At 41.4% G+C, this 26,577-nt stretch overlaps 1 long non-coding RNA gene across 3 annotated transcripts; it reads right to left on the reverse strand.

Annotated features, from left to right (window-relative positions):
* Nucleotides 1-13,745: 13,745 nt before the first annotated feature.
* Nucleotides 13,746-25,474, reverse strand: LOC128578444 (uncharacterized). Of its 3 annotated transcripts, XR_008377722.1 has the most exons (5): nucleotides 25,020-25,474; nucleotides 23,331-23,492; nucleotides 22,656-22,741; nucleotides 21,195-21,283; nucleotides 13,746-16,716 (listed from the first exon to the last, which is right to left on the reverse strand). It is a non-coding gene; the product is annotated as an uncharacterized LOC128578444 (long non-coding RNA). The 3 variants fall into 3 exon arrangements; XR_008377720.1 differs by lacking the exon at nucleotides 21,195-21,283; XR_008377721.1 differs by lacking the exons at nucleotides 21,195-21,283; nucleotides 23,331-23,492.
* Nucleotides 25,475-26,577: the final 1,103 nt, after the last annotated feature.

Genomic DNA, 26,577 nt, shown 5'->3' on the forward strand with positions numbered 1-26,577 from the left:
CACATGGAAAATCCCAAATCAATATTAGTTATTATTATTATTATCAAGTGTCGGGCATCTATTTGACCTTAACCTGAGACAGTGGCCAACAAGGGAGATAGTGCTAAGGAAAGGATGAAACTTACACCGAAGTTAGTGCATAAAACTGGAAGCCTGTAAGGGCATACACTGTTCATGTGCCTGGGAGGGCCGCATGAGAACAATGCAGCACCTGTCCCATTTCTCGGAGTCTTTCTATTGGGTACATAACAGTATATATGCAAGGATGCACAGCAGTCAGCAGTCAAGGTTAAGAAAGAGAGAGAGAGGGGAGATTATAGCCCCCGGGAAGGTTAGGTAAAGGGTAAAAAGAGACATAGGATAATGTAACATCCAAAGAGGCCAGATAACAGTGCAACAAGAAGAGAGTGGGGAGGCTGGGTACAGTGGTCACGCCTGTAATCCTAGCACTTTGGGAAGCCGAGCCGGACTGGATTGCCTGAGCTTACGGGTTCGGGTTCAAGACCAGCCTGAGCAAGAGCAAGACTCCGTCTTTAAAATAACTGGGCATTGTGGCAGGCACCTGTAGTCCCAGCTACTTGGGAGGCTGAGGCAAGAGAATCGCTTAAGCCCAAGAGTTTGAGGTTGCTGTGAGCTATGACGCCACCGCACTCTACCAAGGGTGACAAAGTGAGACTCTGTCTCAAAAAAAAGAAGAGAGAGAGAGGAGAGCAAGTCTCATCTCCTCAGACAGACATCTCAGCTTCTGTAGCCTAAGCTACTAGTTGACGGTCTCAGCTGCCTACACTGCTGATTTCTCCATGCAGGGACAGTCAGCCAGACATTCCCCTGACTGGGCACCTTCAGACTCCTTTCTTCTCAATTAGGGGCACAGAAGTTGTCTGCCTGCCGGCTCTACCCTCGGCTTTACCCTGGCTTTTGAAGGGCCCATATGGTCTCAGCTTACCTATTCCCACAACCATGTTCTGAAGTGTGTTGTAGGACCTGAAGAAGACTGGCTCTTCAAAATAACGCCCATGGTTTTCCATCAATGTGTAAAAGAGAGTAACCGATGTTGCAGGAAGTTTTTAGGTGCAAAACTTTGGTAACTAAACTAAGATTTCCTTTTCCCTAACTTAATTTATCCTGAGGAAAAATAATAAATTTAAATTATATGTGGGCTATTGAGCTAATTACTATGTTCTGGTTATATAACTTAACACCAGTCGAAATTTTTATTTTATGTATGTATGTATTTATTTATTTTTTGAGACAGAGTCTCACTATGTTGCCCTCGGTAGACTGCTGTGGCATCACAGCTCACAGCAACCTCCAACTCTTGGGCTTAAGCAATCTCTTGCCTCAGCCTCCCAAGTAGCTGGGAATACAGGCGCCTGCCACAACGTCCGGCTATTTTTGCAGCTGTCATTTTTTTTTATAATTTTTTTTTTTTGTTGTTGGGGATTCATTGAGGGTACAAGAAACCAGGTTACACTGATTGCATTTATTAGGTAAAGTCCCTCTTACAGTAGTTGTCATTTTTGTTTGGCAGGCACGGGCCAGGTTCAAACCCGCCAGCCCTGGTGTATGTGGTCAGTGCCCTAGCTGCTGAGCTACAGGTGCCGAGCCTGTCGAAATTTTTAAAATGTAGCTTTTCATCGAAGGTTCTTGACTTAGTCCATTTTATGTTGCTTATAATAGAACACCTAAAACTAGATAATTTATAAGGGAAAGGAATTTATTTCTTATAGAAACTGAGAAGTCCAAGGTCAAGGGGCCACATCTGGTGAGGGCCTTCTTGCTGTTATGGACTCTGAAGACTCCTGAGGCAGAACAGGGTCCCAAGTACATGGACATCACACCATGGGCGTCCATTAATCCATAAATGGATTAGTCCATTCATGAGGGCAGAACCCTCATGATCCAATCACTTCTTTTCTTTTTCTTTCTTTTGAGACAGTCTCAAGCTGTTGCCCTGGGTAGAGTGCTGTGGCATCACAGATCACAGCAACCTCAAACTCCTGGGCTCAAGCGATTCTCTTGCCTCAGCCTCCCTTGTAGCTGGGACTACAGGGGCCTGCCACAATGCCCGGCTATTTTTGTTGTTGTTGCATTTGTCATTGCTGTTTTAGCTGGCCCAGGCGGGGTTCGAACCGGCCAGCCTAGGGGTATGTGGCTGGCGCCCTACCCACTGAGCTACAGGCGCCACCCCAATCACTTCTTAAAGGTGCCACCATTCAATACTGCCACACTAAGAATTAAATTTCAACTTGAGATTTTTTCTTTTGTTTTTTTTTGCAGTTTTTGGCCGGGGCTGGGTTTGAACCTGCCACCTCGTATATGGGGCTGGCACCCTACTTCTTTGAGCCACAGGTGCCGCCCTGTCAACTTGAGTTTTGGAGGAGACAAATATCCAAAACACAGAAGTTCTTAGAGAAAAATCAACTATTTTATAATAAAGTTTCCTGTGATATTTTTTTTCCTCTTTGGAAAAGGTTCAAAGCACAGCTTATCCCATAAAATCGGCAGAGTATATGTGCAATCCCCTGTCCGCTGCCCAGTACCTTCAAGCTACTCTCCTTTTCTCCTCTTGTCTCCATGAACTCCTCCCCGCAAGTATTTCACGTTCCTCAGAGAAGTGTGTGAGACGCAGAAGCAGAAATTGTCACCTCTGAAACTTTGCTTTTAAACTGGAACAATATCCATGAGTCACACTGGGATGAATTTCAGATTGATGTTCCCATCTGAAGCTTTGGAAACTAATCATTATTCCTCCCCTAGCTTGCATAGTTAATATAACTTGTGCGTCACCTGTATTTTTCCAGTGGCTGTTAAAAAAATAAGGGAATCCTCACCCTCTTTGAAAATATAGCTGGAAGTTTCAGTGTTGGGGTGGCCTATTTTTTTTGCAGTTTTTTGGCCAGGGCCGGGTTTGAACTGGCCACCTCTTGTATATGGGGCCAGTGCCCTACTCTTTGAGCCACAGGCACCGCCCGGGATGACCTATTTTGGAAGTCAGTGATCAAAAATCATGGTGACCAGTTTTCCAAACTGCTTACTGTTCCTTCCTCTTCTGCTCCACTGAACATTGTGGACATAGACCCTCAGGATTGTTGGAGTGAATATTACTGGTTTAATGAGTACTTTATGAACACAGATTTTATTGACTCCATACACCAAAAACTGGGAAGTCTTTGTCTATAACTGGTGCACAGAATGACCCCTCCCCCCCATCATGGTGTGTCATTCTTTTTTGTGATAGTGACAAGCTACATTCTACTAGTCTCTATTTGTCTCACACTTGTGGAAGTGGTTCTCAGGGTGGAACAGAAGGAAATTTGGGGCAAGGTTTGGGAGGTGAAAGTAGAGTAACCAACATCATGTTCTGAAGTTTGATGAATGACCGGGTGTTATTACCACTGGCACACACTGGTACTGATCCGCTGGCACGCCTTGCTAGCTATAGCAACCCCACTTCTGCCAAGATCTCATTTTTCCAGTTCCCCATGTACGGGGCTAGGTGTCTGTGCAGCTCCATGGAAAAGGATGCCAGCTCCTCCTTCTTCAAACTGGAGTCAATAAGAAACAGATGCAGGTTTCAGTAAGTGTTCCTGGGTTTTAGTTTGTCCTCACGTATTCAAGTGAATCCTCTGAAGGTTCCAGTTTGTCCCTGCTCTCCTCCACATTATATGCACCTCTACTTCCTAACTGTAGGCCCCAGATGTCTACAGTGACTTCAGACTGCATCAAATGCAAGGGCATTAGCCTTTCATAGACTTCTTCTCCAGCTCCCAGAATTGAATAAGTTCTAATCCCTATAATTATGCTTAATTGCTTTTCACCCAGTTTCTTTAATTAAATCCTACAACTGTGTTCGGGTGCTTTTTACTTTACATCCAAATTTGCACATCAGGTACAGGATTATAGAAATAAATTTTTGATTTTGAAAAAAAAAATCGTCTGTGATAATTAAGTGGCAATCTGTTACCCCCCACTTTCTTTTTGATCTCAAACTTATTTAAATAGTACTGTGAGTTTATTGTCAATTTATTTTTCTTCCTCTGATTTTCTCTGCAATCCATTTATTCTGACGCATGCCTTACAAAACACTATTTCAATTCACCACGTGCTTGCAAAACAACAAATCTAGATCTTGGTTTACTTTTTCTCGGTACTATTAACACTGTTGTTGGCTACTTTCTCTTTGTTGAATTTCTCTCCTCCCTTGGTTTCCACAGCTAGTACTGTTTGGAATTTTCTCCTATCTCTCCAGCTGCTCTTTCTCTCTCTCTGTCTTATTTGCTCACTTCTCATTACCCAATCCTCAAGGTATAGGAGTTCATCACCCAAACTTTGTTGCCCAAAGTCCAGTTGTGACATTCTTGAACTCCCACACCATCCTCTCTACCTTTATGATCCCTTCTACGCTCATGGATTCAACAATCATCCTTTTACATTCATAATTTATAAACCTATGTTTTTATCTCTGCTCTCTCTCTTAAATGCCAGGATCATGACTCTAACAGTTCATTGACTCTCAGATGACTCTCAAATTCAACATGTAAAAACTGAACTATTTGTTTACCATGACATGTCCCACATCTCCTAACTTGGTTAATAGCATTTACCATCTTTTAGTCACTTATGCCCGAAACTTCAAAGTTGGAGAGTGACATCACCAGAGGCAGGGTACAAGTAATCTGACTTCACTCTCCACCGGTGGAAACCAAAATTAACTAGATAATCCAGTGCCTAGATTATCACCACCAATATCCAAAAACACAAAACTGAGGAGGTGGCAATCACTGGGGCCACAATAAAGTGAAAAACCGTGAGCAAAAAATGAGAGGAACAAAATTCTCTCTCTGCAATACTCCTCCCCCAAACTTCCCCTCAGTGAATGGAAAAGTCCTCCCAGACTCATGGTGTCTCCATTGGAAAAAGTGAGATTGAGGTGGACATCCAATTTTCTATCAACTTGGGTTCCTATGCCAGAGTCATTCTAGCCTCAACCCACAGAAATAATCATAAGTTTCTGTAGGGAGGAGGGACCCTTGAGGGCAAGTGGAGACAGAGTTTGGAGATGGGGCTAGAGACCCCAGCATGTAAAACTCAGTGGCTGCTCTTCACTCTAGACCACTGGTTCTCAACCTTCCTAATGCCGTGGCCCTTTAATATAGTTCCTGCGTGTTGCGACCCACAGGTTGAGAACCGCTGCTTTAGACAAAGGAGATGCCAAGTCAGAGAGGTGGTTTGGTAGCACCACGTGGTAGGAGGCATGCTCCACAGGCCTCTGAGCCTGAACCCCTTGCCCGCCTCCCCACACACGTAGGGGGCTTCCTAGAGCTTGGGTCTTTTGCAAAATCAGCAGCAAACCTGGACTTAGGGTGCCATATAGTGTCAAAAAGGATGAAGTGATCTAGGGTTAAGGGAATCAACAAGCAAATCACACGGAACCTGTAAACACACATACAATAGAAAGGCCAGACCAACCCAGACAGCAAAGACCGAAAAAATAACCAAATAGCAGCAAACACACATACACACACACACACACACACACTATTGCATTTTGCTGTACATAATGCACACTTTTTGCCCACATTTTTGAGGGAAAAATAAGGATGCATCACACCACCATACAGGGTGTGAAAAAAAGAAAAAAGAAAGAAAAAGAAGAACATATATTATACATGGGTAGTACTAATTTTGTATCTATATAAATGTTTTTAATTCTTTTATTTGTGTTTATGCATTAAAAGTGTAAGTCTAGTAAGCAATAACACCACCAGAGTTCAAAATAATACCTTGGAACAAGAAAGTTTTGTTGAGCTTACAAGGAACTTGCAACAAAAGCATCTTTGACCAACAAGGAGCAACATATTTCTCTTCATATACTTTATTTAGGCAGAGGCTAGCAATCTAGATGATATTTTTCAAAAGTTCTTTATAATACAAAAAACAAGTACCTAAATAAAAACAAACAAAAACTTGAATTTAGAAAAGAAGGGTTTTCTTTTTCCCTGAAAATTTGGGCCAAAAACATGGGTATGCGTTATACATACATGGGGGTGCATTATACATCACAAAATATAGGGTGAACACCTAAGAATAAATTTAACCCAAGAAATGAAAGATCTTTACAAAGAAAATTATGAAATACTGGTGAAAGAAATTAAAAAGGACACAAAGAAATTGAAAGATATCCCCTTGTCATGGATTGGAAGAATTAATACTATTTTTTTGTTTTTGTTTTAGAGTCTCACACTGTTGTCCAGACTAGAGTGGGTGGTGTCAGCCTATCTCACAGCAACCTCAAACTCCTGGGCTCAAGCATTACTACTGCCCCAGGCTTCTGAGTAGCTGGGACTACAGGCACATACCACAATGCCTGACTACTTTTTGTATTTTTAGTAGAGATAGGGTCTTGCTCTTGCTCAGGCTGGTCTCAAACTCCTCGGCTCAAGTGATCCTCCCACCTCGGCCTCCCAGAGTGCTAGGATTACAGGCATGAGCCACCCTGCCTGGCTGAATTAATATTGTTAAAGTATCCATACTACCCAAAGGGATTTACAGATTTAGTGTGATCCCTGTCAAAATGCCAACGTCAGTCTTCACAGAAATAGAGAAAACAGCACATGTACTAAAATCACATGAAACCACAAAAGATCCCAAATAGCCACAGCAATCCTGAGCAAAAAGAACAAAGATAGGCATCATACTACCTGACTTCAAAATATTATAAAGCCAAAGTAACCAAAACCACATGGTACTAGCATAAAAGCAAACACATAGACCAATGGAACTATATAGAAAAACCAGAAATAATCCATGCATTTTCAGGCAATTCATTTTTGGCAAAGGTGCCAAGAACATACATTGAGGAAAGGACGGTCTCTTCGATAAATGGTGCTAGGAGAACTGAATAACCATAAACAGAAGGATTTAACCAGATCCCTATCTATCGCCATATACAAAAATCAAATAAAAATGGGATTAAAGGGAAGTTGGGTATGGTGGTATACGCCTGTAGTACCAGCTACTTGGAAGGCTGAGTTAGTAGGATCACTTCAGCCCAGGAGTTTGAGTCTAGCTTGGGCAACATAGCGAGATGCCCATCTCTAAAAAAATGGATTAAAGACTTAAATGTAAGACCTGAAATTGTGAAACTACTAGAAGAAAACATTGGGGAAATGCTTCAGGACATTGGTCTGGGAACTTTTTTTTATTATTAAATGAGACACACAACAAAAGCAAAAATAGGCAAATGGGATTACACCAAGCTAAAAACTGTACAGCAAAGGAAATAATTGATAGAGTGATGAGATAGCCTATGGAATGGGAAGAAATATTTTCAAACCGTCCATCTGATAAGGGGTTAATATCCAAAATACATAAGAAACTCAACTCAATAGCAAGTCCCCAAATAATCTGATTAAAAAATGGGCAAATAATCTGAATACCATTTCTCAAACAAAGACATACAAATGGCCGACAAGTATGTGAAAAAATTCACCAATCCCACATCACCAATCATTAAGGAAAGGCAAATCCAAAGCCCAAGATATCATCTTACCCTAGTTAGAAAGACAAAAAATAACCGACGCCAGCCAAGATGTAGAGAAAGGGGAACTTTCATACGCTGTTGGTGGGAATGTAAATTATTACAGTCGTTATGGAAAACAGCATGAAGTTTCGTCGGAAAAACTAAAAATAGAACTACCATATGATCCAGCAATTCCACTGCACTATTCACAAAAGCTAAGCTATGTAATCAACATAAGGGTCTATGAAGGAGTGAATGGACAAAGAAAATGTAGTATATATACACAATGGAATATTATTCAGCTACAAAAGGAATGAAATCTTTTCATTCGAAGAAACATGGATCTAACGGGAGGAAATTATGTCAAGAGAAATAAGCCAAGTGCAGAAAGACAAATATTGCATGTTCTAATTTATTTTGGGGAGCGAAAAATGTTGATATTGTGGAGATAGAGTGTAGAACGGTGGTTACCAAAGACTGGGGAATGAGGATGAAGAGAAGTTGGTTAATGGGTACAAAAACGCAATTAGAAGCAACAAGTGTTCAATAGCACAGTAGGGCGACTTTAGTTAAGAATAATTTATTGTGTATTTAAAAATAGCTAGAAAAGAAGATTTGAAATGTTCCCAACACAAGGAAATGATTAATGTTTAAGGTGATGGATATCTCAATGACCCTGATTTGATCCTTGTGTGTTGTATGCATGAATCAAAATAGCACATGTACCCCAGAAATACATATGCTCATTATGTATAAGTTTTTATATACTTTAGTTTTTCCATACTTTCTCCTATAACCAGACTCCAAATTCTTGAATTCTCTGATTCTTCCTTTTTTCCAGTTCCCGTTTCCATATGTCATTTGATCCTACTTTGATCCTACTCCTGTTGTATTATTGCAACAGCTCCTACTTGATTCCTAACTTTAGCTTCTACCTCTCTTCTTTCCTGCCCTTTGCAGACTGTGTTACCTTCCCAAAACATGAATGGGTTTATGTAATCCTTTGCTCAAAATATCTCCTGGTTTTCTGTGATATGTACAATCAATACTTGCCAGGTTGGTACAGCATAGCCAAATTTTGCTTTCTCCCCTTTCAATCTTATGTCCTACTATACTTTAATCTCCCTTTCATTATATACACAGTCTATGGATCCCTGGACATTCCTCCATTTCTTGGACATACCTGTATACTCCTGACCCAGGACTTTGGCTCAAACCTTTCCCATTTCAGCTATGTACTATATTGGATGCCTAACCATCAGCCCTATCCAGGCTCAGTTCTCCCTCCTAGCTGGATGTCGTGGGTAAGAGCCTCTGAGTTAGTTAATTTTCATCAATAACATGGGAGTAACAATGCATGTAATGGCAAAGCTCACATGGATCAAGCACTTAATTACTGTGTCAGGCACTATTAATGACCCAAAATGATTAATGTCCTCCAGGGTAAAGGTACCTAAAACAAAATTCAATCAAATTTCCTTATCTCCTCAAAGGTGAGTTTACTGATACAACAGATCCGGACTTTGTCCACTTGCTCTTTTCCATTCCAAATTAGTGGAAGAGGGGCCACATCTTGTTAAGTCCAATGAGTGAACCCACTTCATTCATCAAAGTGGATCGTAGCTTGTCTATGAGTGAGGTATAGCTGTTCCACCCTACTTCAATTTATTTTACACTGGGAATGATGATGGTAGTTGTGCAGGTAAAAATAGGATAAATCACGTGCAGTGCCAAGCATAGGACCCAGGTTTAAAAGCTGTTCTCAATATTCAGGATATTAACACATCCCTGTAACAGGAACCGGTAAAACACTTCTTGAAAAACCATAGAGCCTTCAACATAGCCTGCCTCTTATTTGACACTTCGCAGTGGGGATCAAGATTTCAATTCAGGAAGATAGTTCTGAGAAGGGTGAGGGAAGAGGAGGAGCAGGAAGACGAGAGGGGAGGAGAAGGAGGAGATAGTAGCAGCAATCATGTTGACACAGGAGCTCATGGACAAGAACTTGGAGGGTGCTGGTGTTTTTATTTCCTTTTCTATGATTGTAACATAAATTTTGAACTTTTGGAGTTTTAAGGAGTGGAAATGGGATTAGTAAATATAGAGAATGTTAGCCATCCCTAAGGAAGAAATACTACTGTCTTCTGTGTATCTTGGGACTCAATCTGACCTGGAAATATTCAAATTAATGCACTGAGGAGCTGGGTTATAAAAGGGTGCAATTGTACTAAGTTATTTGAAATGTTTGAAACAAAGGATAACCTCTGAGCTACAATAAGTGATTTTGTAAAAATTTAGGCACTGGTGTGAGGAAGTAATTCACCCCAGAACACACTATTGTATATTTAGTAACAATGAGATTGAAGCGGGGAGATAGTTTAAAAGGCCAAGTCTCCCTGCTGTTGTTCTTAACCATTTGGTAAAGCAATGGAGGGAGTGGAATCTCTATATTTTTCCAAAAAACAAAATAAAGAACAATTACAAATAAAGTTCCAGACCTAATTAGGATAAAAAATTAGAGAATCCTATACAATCAATCAAAATGTGCCTCATCGATATCACACAAATTCAACATTATAAAACTGCCAAATGTATAAGTGAACCTTCTCTTGATGAATTTCTAATATTTAATGAATTGCTTTTTCCCTCTTGGTGGCACAATTATGAAGGTGTAGGTTTTATGGAATTTGGTGGTGGTAGGGTGGCTATCAATTCACCATTTGTACCTGTGTTAATTAATACTTTTCCATTCCCTCAAGCAGTGACGGATTTATTTGTCAGTCATAAGATTAAAAAGTGACTATTTGAACAAGGGTATATGTGAAACTTGGTAAACGATCTGTGAAGCTAGTGAATGATGCTCCATGATCACATCAACGTACACAGCTATGATTTAATAAAAAAAAAAAAAGAAAAAAAAAGTGACTATTTGAGACCATAGAGAGCCATAAGTTGTATGAAAGAGCTATTGGCAGGGGGAAGTATCAGGATGCATTTATTATTAGTTTTGGCTGAGAGTGCACATGTGTGCGTGTGTGTGTGCAGTAATGGAAAGGTGATGCAGACCTGATGGTGGGGTGTCCGGGAAAGCGGCCACTGAGTGCTGGCATCCTAACACCACAGGCAGAGCTCACAATCAGGTTTGGCATCAGCTTGGGAGGATGAAACCTCCGCTGCTTCAGAAGGCATAGCAAGTTCAGGGGGTAAGAAAGATTTAAGGTGTGGTGAGTTGCTTTTCCTGGGTTTGCATAGTGGTCTCTTAATGGAGTTTGGAAAGGAAAAGGAGACACGAGAAACAAATAAGAGAAAATGTTCTCAACTATTTTCAAATTCTACAGTATGAACCTCTCCCAAGAAAATCTTAGTAGATGCTTTCCCCCTTTTTATTCCTTGGAAGTATAATAGACTTGTTTTATGTAATCAGTGTTGGAAATAGGGACCTAATATTGGCCCATACAGTGGCTAGCCCACTGTGGGCTTTGTCTGTTTAGAGGTTTTATCATCGGTACATTTGAATCTGTACCCCCCAAAAGAGCTCTATTGAACTGGCCTTCTTTAGACTATATATTCTTGCAGAGGAAGGAGCCTACAACCTAAAACGGGAGAGTAAAAGTAAGGAGTCAGGCAGGAAAAGGAAGTCTGCAGTGTCACAGTTTGCAGTTTGAGAACTTTCAAAAGGAGAAAATACCATTTCAATTCCATTAATGAGCATGCTGAGTGGACAGTGAAGCCTAATTGACAGGGTTGTTTTGTTCTGCTTTTTGGGTAGTATCAAGGCATTAGGGATGATATGGTTTGGATATTTGGCCCCTCCAAAACTGGCCATGTGGTAGAGAAGGAAAGAGCATTTTCAGGAGGGAAATCCAAGCGGGCTGTGGAGCAACCACTTGCTAGAGAAATCAGCATGACTAAAAGGGAGCCAGCTAATCTTTGGAGAAATCCCCAAAGCCTTTTCAGAAATATTCCAGGCCGCCTCTCCCATCACAGGCCCAGAGGCCTAGGAAAACGGAATAGTTTCCAGGGCCAAGCCCAGGGTGCTACCACCCTACACAGCCTTAGGACACTGCTCTCTGCATCCCAGCCCCTCTGGCTCCAATCACAGCTCAGGCCACAGCTCTACAAGGCACAAGTTGTAAGCTTAGATAGCTTCCAAATAGTTTTAAAACTGCAGTCTTTTAGAGTGCAGGAGTGATGGAGGCAGAGCAGCTTCCATCTGGATTAGAGAGGACATATGGGAAGGCCTGGGTACCCAGGCAGAGCCCCCGAAGGTAGACTCTACTAGGGTGGTGCCAAGGGGGAAATGTGGGGTTGGAGCCCCCTCATGGAGTAGCTACTGGGGCACTGCCTAGTGGAGCTGTGGGAAAGGAACCACCACCCTCCAGACCCCAGAATGGAGCCACCAGAAGCATGTACCCTCAGCCTGGAAAAGCCACAAACATCAGATTCCTACCCATGAGAGCAGCCACATGGATTATGCCTAGCCAAGTCACAGGATAGGGGCTGCCTAACCCTTGTACCAGTGGCCCAGGATGTAGGACATGGAGTCAAGGGAGATCATTTGGAGCTTTAAGATTTAATATTTCCTCTGCTGAGTTTCAGACATGTGGGGCCTATTGCCCTTTTCTTTTGGTTGATTTCTCCCTTTTGGAATGGGAATTTTTACCCAATGCCTATACACTATTTTATCATCGATGTAAACAATTTTTTATTTTATAGGCTCACAGCTATAAAGAACTTGCCTTCAGTATCAGATGAGATTTTGGTCTGTAGACTTTTGAGCTGATGCTGGGATAACTTCAAAGACTTTGGAGGACTATTGGAAAAGGGTGATTATATTTTGTAATGTGAGGACATGAGATTTGGAGGGCCTAGGGGTGAATAATATGGTTTGGATATTTGTCACCTCCAAATCATGTTGAAATTTGATCCCCAGTGTTGGATGTGCAGCTTGGTGGGAGGTGTTTGCGGCACGGGGGAAGATCCCTCATGAATGACTTGGCACCCTCCCAGAAATAATGAGTTCTCACTTTAGTTCCTGGGGGAGCTGGTTGTTTAAAGGAGCCTGGTACCACCTCCTCCCTCGCTTGCTCCTTTCACCATATAACATTTCTGCTCCCCCTTCACCTTCTCCCTTAATTGGAAGCTCCCTGAAGCCCTCACCAGAAGCAGATGCTGTTACCATGCTTATCGTATAGCATGAAGAAGCATGAGCCAAATAAACCTCTTTCCTTTATAAATAAAGGTATTATACCCACCCTCAGGTATTTCATTTACAGCAATGCAACAAAACTAACACAAGGGAAGTCTTTTTTTGTGACTCCATCCCCACCTTGTTGTTTTAACTTGTACTAGAATGCCTAGTTCTGCTTTCTTGCCTTCGAAATTGATGATGGGATTGGGATCACCTAGAGTTAAGGAATGAGGTTGGCAAGGCCTAGGAAGCTCCATCATTCAATGGCATCAACCACTGTCCAGAATCCTGCACATGTAGCTAGAAAAGTTTAGTTATCACTAAATCCAGGGATGTATGGAAGGTGGGGGCAGATCGGAACATGCACATTTGACAGTGGTATGCCTCTTCCCCTTTAAACTATTGGCTTGGCAGAAATTTTAAGTTTTCATGAATTTAAACCTAGTTAGACTAAACTTTCCTCAGCATTAAAAGCTGAAATATCAAGGCACTGTCCAGGGCTTGAGTAATGCTTATATCCCAGTAAGATAAGCCACAAACCCCTCTCATGCCATACAATCTTTTTAATTCTCAAGAGATCCCCCCCAAATGAATTACCCATTAATTATGCTTGAAGTAAAACTTCTGTCTAAAAATCCAAAGTGTTCCTATTGATTAGTTAATACAGCCTAAAGATGGGCTTTTCAAATAGGGGGCTTTTAAAGGAAGAAAAAAACCTTTTTTCCCCCCTTCTACTTTCAAACACGGAACACTTTTGACAGCAGATTCCCTTGCAGACACTAACTGGATGTGCTATGATTTAACTGAATTCTGACACTATTTACCTAGAGATAATATCAGATCCCACAGTTTAAGGGATCAGTCCCACAAGACTGCCCTCCTCATTTCAGATGCTTGTCACAAGTACTAGGTTGTCACCAACACTTCTAATCAACTGGCTATAAATCAGAGGTTCCCATGATCCCATCCTCAAGTTCAATTAATTTGCTAGAGTGGCTCACAGGACTCAGAGAAACATTCACTTTCATTTACCAGTTTATTATAAAGGATATTACAGAGAATACAGATAAACATCAAGTGGAAGAGATACAGAAGAGATACAAGGGACAGGGAGCAAGGCTTCCATGCCCTCGCCAGCCACACCACCTTCTAGGCACTTCCATGTGTTCAGCAATCTGGAAGCTCATCACATCTAGTTGTTCAAGAGTTTTAATAGTTCGATGTCCTATTTCACAGTAATGTGACTATAGTCAACAATAAAGTATTGTATATCTGAAAATAGCAAGAAGAGAGGATTTTGTACATTCCCACCACAAAGAAATGATAAATGTTTGAACTGGTAGGTATCTTTATTACCCTGATCATTACACAATGTATACACATATCAAAAGATGACACTGGCCCTCTCATAAATATGTACAATAATAATGTGTCAATTAAAATTTTACAAACATTTAAAAGACTTTTATAGAGCTTAAGCTGTAGCCCTATCTCCCTACCTTTCCTGGAGGTTGCGAAAAATACTCTCATAAATTGGTCTTTCACCAGCCCCATCCCATCCTGGGCTATCTAGGGGTCCCATTCTAAGTCACCTCATTAGCATAAAATCAGATGTGATCAAAAGGGGCTGATTATAGGCTGGGCGCGGTAGCTCACGCCTATAATCCTAGCACTCTGGGAGGCCAAGGCAGGTGGATTGCCCTGAGCTCAGGGGTTCAAGACCAGGTTGAGCAAAAGCGAGGCCCTGTCTCTACTAAAAATAGAAAAACCAAGGCAAGAGGATCACTTGAGCCCGAGTTGGAGGTTGCTATGAGCTATGATGCCACAGCACTCTACCCAGGGCGACAGCTTGAGACTCTGTCTTAAAAAGGTTGGGGGGGGCTCATTATAAATAGAAGATACTCTTATCACTCAGGATAAATTCCAAGTGTTTTAAGATCTCTGTGACAGGAACTAGGGGCGAAGAAATATATTTCTTATTAAAAACTACGAGACTGTTTCCCTCAGTATGACTTTAAAAGGGTTCAATTTTATGATGCTCAGCCTCCCCCCATGAGCAGTGTTGACACTATCTCTAGTAAGGAGGGGCACAGCAGCTGGATTGCTGATGATCAGATCTCATGACATTAACATTTCTCTACGCTGTAACCAAGCATAGCATTAACAGCAAGGATGTGGTGCAACTCATAAGCTAGACGTAGAAGAATATTAAAACTGGACAGAAACAAAGCCATAAGCCTGGTGTTTCAGAGCTTGGCAAACAAACCACCCTCACTAAGGGTGACTGAAGGGAGGGGATGCAGTGTTAACTTCTTTAAGGTGTTTTAGCAATCTGGAAACAGCTTCTGCCATTGTAGTTTAAAATCTCAATAGCAAATAGATTTGCACATTGTGTTTTTCTATTAAGATATTAACTGTTCAATATACCAAATTCATCTTTTTTTTTCTCTCTGAAGGATTGGTTTAATAGGAGAACCAAAAAAAAAAAAAAAAGAAATAAAGAAAAGAATAGGAGAACCAAGTTGAGATGTCAGAATGCTTTAGTTTTCAGAAATATGCCACCCATTGCCATGGGCCATCTTGTCATATCTTGGATGGGATCTTTAATACCATCCTTATTCTGGAGCCCTACTGGAGTTGGGTTCTTCTGGTGCCTCTGCAGCCCTGAACAACCAGTGTACCAATGCAGTCCTTGCCTTGTCTGCCTGTGTTTTCCTTTGGCCTGGCTTTGTTTTGCCTGGTATGGGCCCCTGTCATCAGCATCCATTTTGTAGTCCCCATTTTCTAAGGTCTGTTTTTTATGACAGTTTTTCTCAAGGGTTTTTCTGACAAGATTCAAATTCTGCATAGCACACCATCAAGAGCAGTTTTATCAAATGCTTATTAAATGAATTGAAAAAATTAAAAAAATTGTGTATCTTTTTTTGTAGAGCACATTTTATACTTTCAATAAAGATGTGAATTCACTGAACAGTCATCTCTTTGCATACACAAGGACAACTCCCACAGATACCACAATCAATGAACTCTTAAAATCCTTCAACTTGACCATGCAGAACCTACTTATATGAGGAGTTGGTCCTATGTATCCGCAGGTTTTGCACCCCACGAACACTGTATTTTTGATTTGCATTTGGTTGCAGATGCAGAACCTGCAGATATTGAGGGCCAAACTGTATTTATTTTTAAAAATCTGCATAAATGTACCCACATATTTCAAGCTCATGTTGTTCAAGGGCCAACTGCTATTTGTTTGTGTGCCAAAAGGAGTATGGATAATAATTGCTAAAGAAAGGTCATTATAACAGAATTATAAGGAAGCCTCATTTCATGAGATAATATCCCCAAGTCACCATGAATAGGCCCTGCACATCTCAAATACATACATGTGCAAAATGGGGGCAAGGAAAGTGCCTTGTAAGGGAACGATGTATTTCAAGACAGAGCCCATTTCCAAAGGAATCTTCCTTCATAGGGCTTTATGGGAAGGTGGCAGCCAAATATCTGGTATGTTACAAAATCTGTTCACTACCCTCCCTTTTTATGTAGGACATAGGGAAATAGAAGCTATTCTGATCCAAAGGTCCTCTGCATCAAAGGAAACACAAGAGGAGATTTCTATCAAACCCAGAGTGATGCTGTTCTTACTTTTCTCCCCTCTCCCAAGTCCAGGAGGCATATTATTGAACATTCCCCACTCAAAAGCTGACAATTATACATTCAAATGTATTTTGTCTCATTCAACATCCTTGAGAGGGCCCTCATTCCTGATGATTAAACACTAAAAGAGTGATGCTGGAAGTAAGGAAGGAAAACAGTCACCTGATTAATATTTCAGATTAACTGATCATTGAAAAGCAGCAGTTTTGGCTGGGATGGTGGCTCATGACTGTAATCCCAGCACTTTGGGAGGTTGAGACAGGACGATTGGTTAAGTCTGGGAGTTTGAGGCTGCAGTGAGCTATCATCTGCCACTGCACTCCAGCCTGGGTGACCCTGTCTTAAAAAGAAAAAAAAAAAAAAAAAGCAGCAGTCAGACCATTAGACCTCGGCTTTCTTCATGCTGTCTTCTTATGTGAAAGTGCCAGGCTAGAAAACAAGAAAAATAAAAAAAAATGGAGTGTGATGAGAATTGAGGCGTTATTATCAAAATTTGTAGGCATGATAATGGTATTACGGTTATGTTTTTCAAAAATAATGTCTATCTTTAAGAGAAACATGCTGAATTGTTTATAAATGAAATGATACCTGGCATGGTTTCAAAATAATTGGAGGGTTGGTGGCACCTGTGGCTCAAGGAGTAGGGCGCCGGTCCCATATGCCAGAGGTGGCGGGTTCAAACCCAGCCCTGGCCAAAAAAAAAAAAAAATAATTGGAGGGTGATGGCAACCTCCTGCAGTTGATAATTGTTCAAGCTGGGTGCTGGGGTTCATGGGTGATCATTACACTATTCTCTGTACTTTTACATATATTTGACCTTGTCCATAATAAAAATTAAAGGAAAAAAAGTGGCCATGTGTATTTCTTCTTTTCCTTTTTTTCTTAGGTTTTTTTTCCCTCTCCATTTTGTATCTTCATCTGGAAATTAAAATACATTATAATTGAACCTCCCCCCAATTTTTTTGAGACAGAGTCTTAAGCTGTCACCCTGGGTAGAGTGCTGTGGCGTCATAGCTCACAGCAACCTCTAACTCTTGGGGTCAAGCAATCCTCTTGCCTCAGTTTTATCTTTCCATTTTTAGTAGAGATGGGGTCTTGCTTTTGCTCAGGCTGGTCTCGAACTCGTGAGCTCAAGCTATCCACCTGTCTTGGCCTCCCAGAGTACTAGGATTACAGGTGTGAGCCACGGTACCCAGCCAATTGAACAAAATTTTACCTCTAAAACCTCAACAGTTTTGAATACATAAATATGCTTTTGCTGTCCCTCTTGTTTTTTTTTTTTTTTTTTGTGGTTTTTGGCCAGGGCTGGGTTTAGAACCCACCACCTCCGGCATATGGGACTGGCGCCCTACTCATTGAGCCACAGCACCACCCTGTCCCTCTTGTTATAGAAAAGTTAATTCAGGGGAAGCGCATGTGGCTCAAAGGAGTAGTGCATCGGCCCCCTACGCTGGACGTGACGGGTTCAAGCCAAGCCCCAGCCAAAAAAACTGCAAAAAAAAAAAAAAAAGAAAAGTTAATTCACTGAAACACTTCCGTTTGTCAGGAAGTATACTGGGCACTAGGGACACAGAAATTAAAGTCATGCTGGGTATTAAGTGATATAGGGTATTAACATTAATTTTATTGCTTGAGATTGTGTTGTGGGTAGATCGGAAACTATTTTTTAGAGATGCATACAGAAATATTTAGGGTGGACATATGATATTTGTAATTTACTTTGAATATCTCAGCAAAAAATAAACATACTTGAAGGAAATATGTCAAAATACCAAGAACTGTTATATCTGGGTAATAAGTATAAGGTATTCATTCTACTTTTCTCAGGAGCTAAGCTATGGGTTTACATGGTCACACACAGTGATAAAATGGACACTAGAGATTCAGAATGGGAGAGGGTGGAGGTTTAGGAATAAAAAATTACCTAATGGGTACAATGTACACTATTTGAGTAATGGGTACACTACATAATACATCCTGCATTCCCTAAGTCTATTAAAATAAAGACTTTTAAAATTTATACTATCCTCTTTAGTTTTCTCAATATTTTCATGATAAAAAGGGAAAACAATCTATGTGTGTGTTGGAGGGGAGAGGAATTCTTTTCAGGAGCTCAGTCTAATGAAGGAGATAGGTAAAGAGATAAACACAATCCAGAGTGACAGAGGGATGCTTGGAGTGCTCTGGGCATACAGAGGCATCTCAAAAGCAGATTGATTTGGGGCATGTAGTTGAGGAATGGTTGACCACAAAAAGGTGACTTTTAAGCTAGTTCTTTTTAAAAATCAGTTGATTACAAAGTAATGCATGCCCACTGTTGCAATGAATAAGCCAAGCTAGATAGAAGGAGAGGCTGGCATTGTAGGCAAAGGGACTTTCTGTACCAAGTAACACAGTCAAGAGAAACAACATGGAATACCAAGGAGACGTAAAGAAGTTGTCGGGCTACAGAGGATGGCACGAGAGAGTGACATGTGATTAGAGAGGGATCAATCAGGGTCTGAACTTTACTCTGAAGGCTACGGAAAGCTATTGAAGGATTTTAACTAGGGGACTGACATGCTCAAGTTTGTACTTTAAGAAAGTTTAGTTTTCCAGCAGTAAGGAAGTAAGGTAACATCGAGGGCCAGGAATCCTAGGAAATACCAGAGGAAGGAGAGCATCTGTGTAATGTGTCAATCCCAGAGAAGAACCCTCTGGTAAATCATCCAGGAGAGACACAAAAAGGTGGCTTTTTGTGTTGCGGTACCCCAGACAGGGTGCCTTCTGTAAATTGGCAGCCAGCCTGAAAGGCGTATTTTATGGTATGCCTTTTTGAAAATTGTATAGCAGTGAACTACTGGGCATGAGAATTACATAAAAGAGCTCTTCCACCCGGCTGATGCAGCCCTGTAAGGCTTACTTTGGTGCTACACATCTTGCAGCCTGATCCCTGAGTTGGTCTTGTGCCACACGCCTTATACACCTATGTATAACCCATCTGGAGTTGGACTGCTTAGGTTTAAATCTCAACTGCATGACCTTGGGTGTGGTGCTTAACAACCTGTTCCATGACTTCATTTCTTTATCTGTAACATGTGCCCAATAGGTATTATATAGATTAAATGACAGTAATGAATATAAAGCACTTATCAAGGTGCCTGGCACAAAGTCAGTGAATGTTATAAAACGTTTCACTATTATCATTGTTTTTAATAAAGTTCTTCTAAAATAAGTTGTAAGAAGTAAAACTAGTTTTAAAGCAAGGTTTGGATAATGACTTTGGCTTTTTTACCACTAGAGTCTGTTTCAGAATCAGTCACTGGCACTATCTTCAGAATATGTCTTACGTTTTCTTTTAGATGATTTTTTTGTTTCTTCCCTGCTTGGACCTTTCATTTGAATGACTACTACTTTTTTCTTCTATAGAAAATACAGGGAAGCACCAGTGGCTCAGTGAGTAGGGCGCCAGTCCCATATACCGAGTGTGGCAGGTTCGAACGCAGCCCCAGCCAAACTGTAACAAAAAAACAGCCGAGAGGGCGGCGCCTGTGGCTCAGTTGGTAGGGCGCCGGCCCCATATGCCAAGGGTGGTGGGTTCAAGCCCGGCCCCGGCCAAACTGCAACCAAAAAATAGCTGGGCGTTGTGGCGGGCGCCTGTAGTCCCAGCTACTTGGGAGGCTGAGGCAAGAGAATCGCTTAAGCCCAGGAGTTGGAGGTTGCTGTGAGCTGTGTGAGGCCACGGCACTCTACCGAGGGCCATAAAGTGAGACTCTGTCTCTACGAAAAAAAAAAAAAAAACAGCCGAGCATTGTGGCAGGCACCTGTAGTCCCAGCTACTTGGGAGGCTGAGGCAAGAGAACCGCCTAAGCCCAAGAGCTGGAGGTTGCTGTGAGCTGTGACGCCACAGCACTCTACCGAGGGCGACAAAGTGAGACTCTGTCTCTTAAAAAAAATATATAACTACACGGGTGGCACCTGTAGCTCAGTGGGTAGAGTGCCAGCCACATACACCGAGGCTGGCAGGTTCGAACCCAACTTGGGCCAGCTGAAAGAACAATGATAACTACAACAACAACAAAAAATAGCCAGGCGTTGTTGCGGTTACCTGTAGTCCCAGCTATTTGGGAGGCTGAGGTAAGAGAGTCACTCAAGCCCAGGAGTTTGAGGTTGCTGTGAGCTGTGATGCCATGGCAACTCTGCCAAGGGCGACATAGTAAGACTCTGTCTCATAAAAAAAAAAGGGCGGCACCTGTGGCTCAAAGGGGTAAGGCGCTGGCCTCATATGCCAGAGGTGGCGGGTTCAAACCCAGCCCCGGCCAAAAAAACTGCAAAAAAAAAAATAATAAATAATAATAATAAAAATAAAGAAAAAAGAAAGAAAGAAAGAAAATACTATGAATAAAAAAATCTAACTTCTAAAGAAGTATTTTATTGTGTTTAAAATAGTGAAAAAGGAATATATGCTGGGAAAATTGAGTAAAAGCAAAGTCTAGTATTCGAGTCTTAATAAACTTATTTCTTTATTGTTTTTTGAGACAAAAGTCTCACTACATTGCCCTCAGTAGAGTGCTGTGGCATCACAACTCATAGCAACCTCAACTCTTGGGCTTAAGCCATTCTCTTGCCTCAGTCTCCCACGTTGTTTGGGACTACAGGGGCCCGCCACAACACCCAGCTATTTTTTTGTTGCAGTTGCCATTGTTTTAGCCGGCCCAGGCCGGGTTCAAACCCACCAGCTTTGGTGTATGTGGCTGGTGCACTACCCACTGAACTATGGGTGTCACCCCATAAACTTATTTTTTAATTTCTCAAAAAAGGTCTGTGTTTTAAAAATACCTCCTGACGTAGAACCTGAAGAACTCAGGTTCATTGCTTTGCTTGCTTTGCTCTGGCTCATCATCCTCTACTGGTGTACATTCTCAGAGCTAAATTTAAAGAAAATCATTGTAAGAATTAGAAAAGTAATGAGATATGGACCATAGAGTATAAAAATATAGACTTAAAAATTTTCAGTAACAACGATAATTGTTCAAGAACTACTAAAAGCAAGGACCAGACTACTTTCATATGAGTACAATTCAAGGGTTCACCACCTTCATAATAATAACATAACTTAAATTTGCATAATGCTTTAGAGATTATAAAGTGCTATTCAAACTGAAAGCAGAATGGAGGATTCATGTTTTCAGAAGCAGCTACAGGGCAAGAGTAACAGGAACCATAAGGAAAGATAAGAGAAACTGGGTAAGAGAAGGCTGAAAGAAGACTTCATACTTCTGTTCTAAGCATACAAAGGACACATGGTAGGGGCAGCAACTGGTCTATATCCCCAGGATAAGAAGAACCTAATAAACTATAGTCTAAAGAGAGTTTTATTGCAGAGAATTCTGAAAATGAGTAAGTTCTATAATATTTTAGAAAGGGAGTTTCCATATCATATAACCTCTTCCTCTGACGCTCACTCCTGGAATAATCTACGTATTGACTAGAAAATTATTTTTTTTTTTTAGAGACAGTCTTACTTTATCACCCTCAGTAGAGTGCTGTGGCGTCACAGCTCACAGCAACTTCCAACTCCTGTGTTTAGGCGATTCTCTTGCCGCAGCCTCCCGAGTAGCTGGGACCACAGCCACCTGCCACAATGCCTGGCTATTTTTGTTGTTGCAGTTTGGCCAGGGCTGGGTTTGAACCCACCACCCTCGGTATATGGAGCCTGTGCCCTACTCACTGAGCCACAGGCGCAAATTATTTTTAGGGTTTCTTCTAACTCTAATTCCATGAATTTAGGTTCTTGGAGCATTTTCCGAAAGTATCTATAAGAACAAGTTTCAGATAATAATGCTTTATCATCCTGTCACAAATTACAGGTTTACCTGTCAAGCACATTGTCTTAACTCAACCTAAAGTAGACATGGAAATAGAAAAGGAAGAAGAAACTTATGAATTAAACCAAAGAGAAAAGAAGTAAGCAAAAATAAAAAGTATTAAGCTTTCAGATAGTAACGAATATAGGAAGATTAGCTAAACAATATCATACCGGTATGCTCATTTTTAAAAATCCCTTTGTAATACTATAATCTGGCATGCAAACTATTATGTTTAGAAAAAATAATTGAAAATAATATAAATGTATTATTTAATACTGACCCCTCCCATTAATAGGAAATTCCTACCCCATGAATTAAAATTTAAAGAGAATAATTAGCATGCTAAAATTGATTAGCAACATGTTTTAATTCTTAAGTATGGGAGACTATCTTCAGTTCCTTTATAAAAAGGAGTATATGTGTTACTTACCTGTTCTTTGGAGGATACTATTTTCTGTTTCATTATATATAATGTTTGTCACTTTTCTGTTTTAATTTTTTGCTGTTCTTCATAAACTAAAAAAGAAACAAAACAAAACAAACAACAACAAAAAAAAACCCAGGTTCAATTCCCAAAATTTTAGCTGCTTATGTCTGTTTTAAAATCTTTACAAAATAAATATTTTTATTGTTTGAATAAATATTAACTTTTTATTGAAGGGAAAAGGTATTATAACTATGCAAAGTTAGATTCAGAGGATCTCCCATTTCAAGAGCAGGCAAACTAAAAGTAGACATACAAACAAGAGGACTTGGAATATATGAGTATAGGGACCAAGTACGCCTGCCAAACTATAAAGACAGACACAGTCTTTGTGGTGTAAGGCACAAATTTAAGGCCCAACATTATGTGCTACCTTGACATCTGGGGAAACCAGGAGGGCTCTGAATGGCCTAACTGCTCATTCCACTTCCCATTCTGCTCCTGCAGATAAGGTCCCCTAGCCAAAAAGCCCTCCTATTAAAGAGACCAAGTGCAGTTGCAGCTTATTCCTGGGTGGCAAATTTTAGTGCCCTGGCAGCCTGCAGAATTATTCAAACAAAAATCATATCCTCCCAGGGGGAACCAGGAGTTACCTCGACAACTTAATACTACAAAGCCTACCTGCCACAAACCCCTGGCTGTTCACTCTCTTAGCAGTAGCAACTCCTGTGCAGCCCTTGGTGGTTGGCTGTATCCTCCTCTCTCACTCTGCTAGCTGTGAGGATATGTGATGAATAAACTGTTGTTGATATCATCTGTCCTGTGTTTAGCCAGTCCACAACACTAGGGTGGGAACAGAGATGATTAAAACAGCCCTTGATGCTACCTGGTTTTATCTGTACTCTTAAGATATTTATCTTCTACATTCACAAATACAAACTGCATCCAAGTTGTTCTTATATCTTTTGGTTAGGATTCTAAAATATGAAGTTGTTTGTTTTTTGATTGACACAGACTGGGAGGACCTTTCAAACCAGAAGGCAGGAGGGCTCCTCAGACCACAAGTGCAGCAGTCTCACTCACCTCTCCCACAGGGGTGATAGGTGTGTCTCCAACCTGACTCGAGGATGTTTTTACTGTTGCTGCTTTCAGGCACAAAACCCTAACAGCCAACACTTGTGAAATGTTCATGTTCAAGACACTAGATCATTACAACAACCCTACAAATCGTCAGTATTACTTCCTTTTTACAGGTGAGGAAATGAAGCTTGGAGAGGTTAAGTAACTTGCCCAAGGTCACAAAGTGACCAATCTGGGCTTCAAAGTCAGGCAGACTGAATCCAGAGGCTGTCCTCATCTATGCTTTATTACCTCACAATAGAAGAAAAAAATCATCAAGGCATCTCCCAACTGTTGGAATTTCAACCTATCCTTCAATGACGGTAATGTTTTAAAATTGCTCATTTTTTGACCATAGTGCATGTAAGGCACTTAGTATGGCACCTGACACAAATGCTAGATATGAATACTGACACAGCAATAATTAAAGTATTCTCCTTCTCCAACTATTTATTTTGGACTCTAATATTTACTCTCATTAGAGGAAAACTGATCTCACCTTCCTCTCATTCTTCAAGGTCAATATTATGACCACTTAACAAGACCTTTTTCAAGGTAGCCTCATCTGCAGTTTAGCATATCGCTTTTCCTACATTCATCCAATGATCTCGGCTCAGGGGAAGGTTTCTTTTTTCCAATTTAACCCCTTAATCTCAAACCTTTCAAATTCCCTACAAGGAATTTCCACTTACATATCCTGTTACGTTCTCAAACCAATCTGTTCATTCACTGGACACACAACGGTTGAGTGCCTACTAAGTGCCAGGTGCTGACAATTCAGTAATGAATAAAATAGGACTGCTTCTTTCCACAAGCTCAGTCTAATAAAGAATAAAAACAGGGGCAGCACTTGTGGCTCAAAGGGGTAGGGCACCAGCCCCATATGCCGGAGGTGGTGGGTTCAAACCCAGCCCCGGCCAAAAACTGGAAAAAAAAAAAAAAAAGAATAAAAACAAAAAAGAAAAGCTAGACGTAGGTCTGTAAGCCTTGGCCAGGTCTGGCCAGCAGTGGAAGACGGTGGACGGAGACTGGGACACTTTACGAAGGGGCCCGAGGATGAGTGAGAATTTAAGGGAGAAAAAGTGCGAATAAGGGGCTGCCGTGGCTTAATTGAAGGAAAGGATGAAAATGGACGCAAGGAAGGTAGAAGGAGAGAACTGCTGATGGAATAGTCAGAAGGGGGGTGAAAGATGAAGCGGACTCCGAAGGCAACTGGCCTCCTCAGAATGAAGGCGCGGTTGTCTGGCTCACCTCTGCCACGCGCTGGCTCCCTCTCGCAGTCCAGGAGGCTGCGCTCCAGCCTTTGGCTCCCGTAGCGGCGCAAGCAGATACCGCAATAGGAGGACGAAGAGGCAGAAACAAGGGGGTGCTCCAAGGAACCCAGGACCGCTCTTGAGAATGGGACGGCAGGCGGGGGCGGCAGGGCTAGTTCCGGGTTCCCTGGCAGAGGCCATTCATTCCCCACACCGAGAGCTAGGGAGCGTGCGTGCGCGCGCGCGCGAGCTGCGCCCCAGCGCGGAGCGGCCGGCTTTGCTGGGCTTGGGTCTCCTCGACCGACTGTAACAATCCTCCTCTGCGCCCGAGGCCTCCCTCTCGGTATTGCAGAACAGGACTCCAGAGCTATTGCAGCTGAGAAAATAGGGGACGCTCTTGTAGGCCTCGGAAGAGCTCCGTTGCCAGGGTTCCCAGAACCCGCCCCGGGCAACCGCCCGAAGCAGAGGAAACCATGGAAACCGTTCCTAGTACGTTGGCAAAACCCTTCCCCAGGTCTACGTGGCCTCTAGCCGAGGTGAAGGGGTGTGTGTATTGGTGTAAATAAGCCGCTACCACAACCGATTTCGCTCATCCTTTGGTTCCGCATGAGGTTCGCCAGGTCAAATCAGGCAGGGACCACCTCTTTCTCAGCCTCACGAAATACGATCGACCTCAGGAAGCGTTTCACTGAGTAACCATACCAACAACATAGCTAATTCTGTTCGTATCTCGGGGGCTTTCCCTGCGTGTATTTCATATTCTGTAATATTTTGTGGTGTGTCTTACGTGTGTATATATGTATGTGTATATACTATATACAGTTATGTGTGTATATGTGTACATATACAATAGGAATGACTCAAATAGATTTACATATCTTTTCTGAGTGAGATGGGAAGGGACAAAGAATTCAAAGTGTTTCCTAAACAACTGACAGTGTGTTTATTTCTGTGTCATCAAATTTATCCAAAAGAAAATATACACTAGTCTTTTATTTGAATTTCAGGATAAAGAACAAAAAAATGTTTTAATGTGTGTTATGTACAATAATATTGTATTATTAAGTGACTACTTTTCTATCAAAGATGAGGTGATAGCTACAGTTGTACTTCTAACTTCCTCTCCCACCACTTATACAATTTTTTCTATATATTCTAATGCTTTTCTCTTGCTGTTTGAGAAAGGGAAATTAGGCAGCCCCGATATCCAGAACCTGGCATAGCACTCACAGGAATGTTCTTCTCTTGTTAGACATAAACTCACAGAACACCAACCTAAGACAAAGTCACTAGGTGACTGACCAAATGAGACAAAACAAAACCACCTCATAATTTTGTGCAACACATACAAAAATGAGGCCACCATGCCACCCAGAAAACACCAAACACATGTTCTTGGCCAAGATAGGTGGCTGCTACTTTGTCAGTTACAGTATAGCTTTATGCTGGCTCTAGTCTGCTCTCTATAAGAATTATTCAGATATGCAATCATGCCATTGTCCCTGCTTTCTGAGAGCATCTGAGTTAAACTGCTTCCTTAAACCCTCCCTCAAATG

Source organism: Nycticebus coucang, chromosome X (genome assembly GCF_027406575.1).
Source record: "Nycticebus coucang isolate mNycCou1 chromosome X, mNycCou1.pri, whole genome shotgun sequence".
Lineage (NCBI taxonomy): Eukaryota > Metazoa > Chordata > Mammalia > Primates > Lorisidae > Nycticebus > Nycticebus coucang.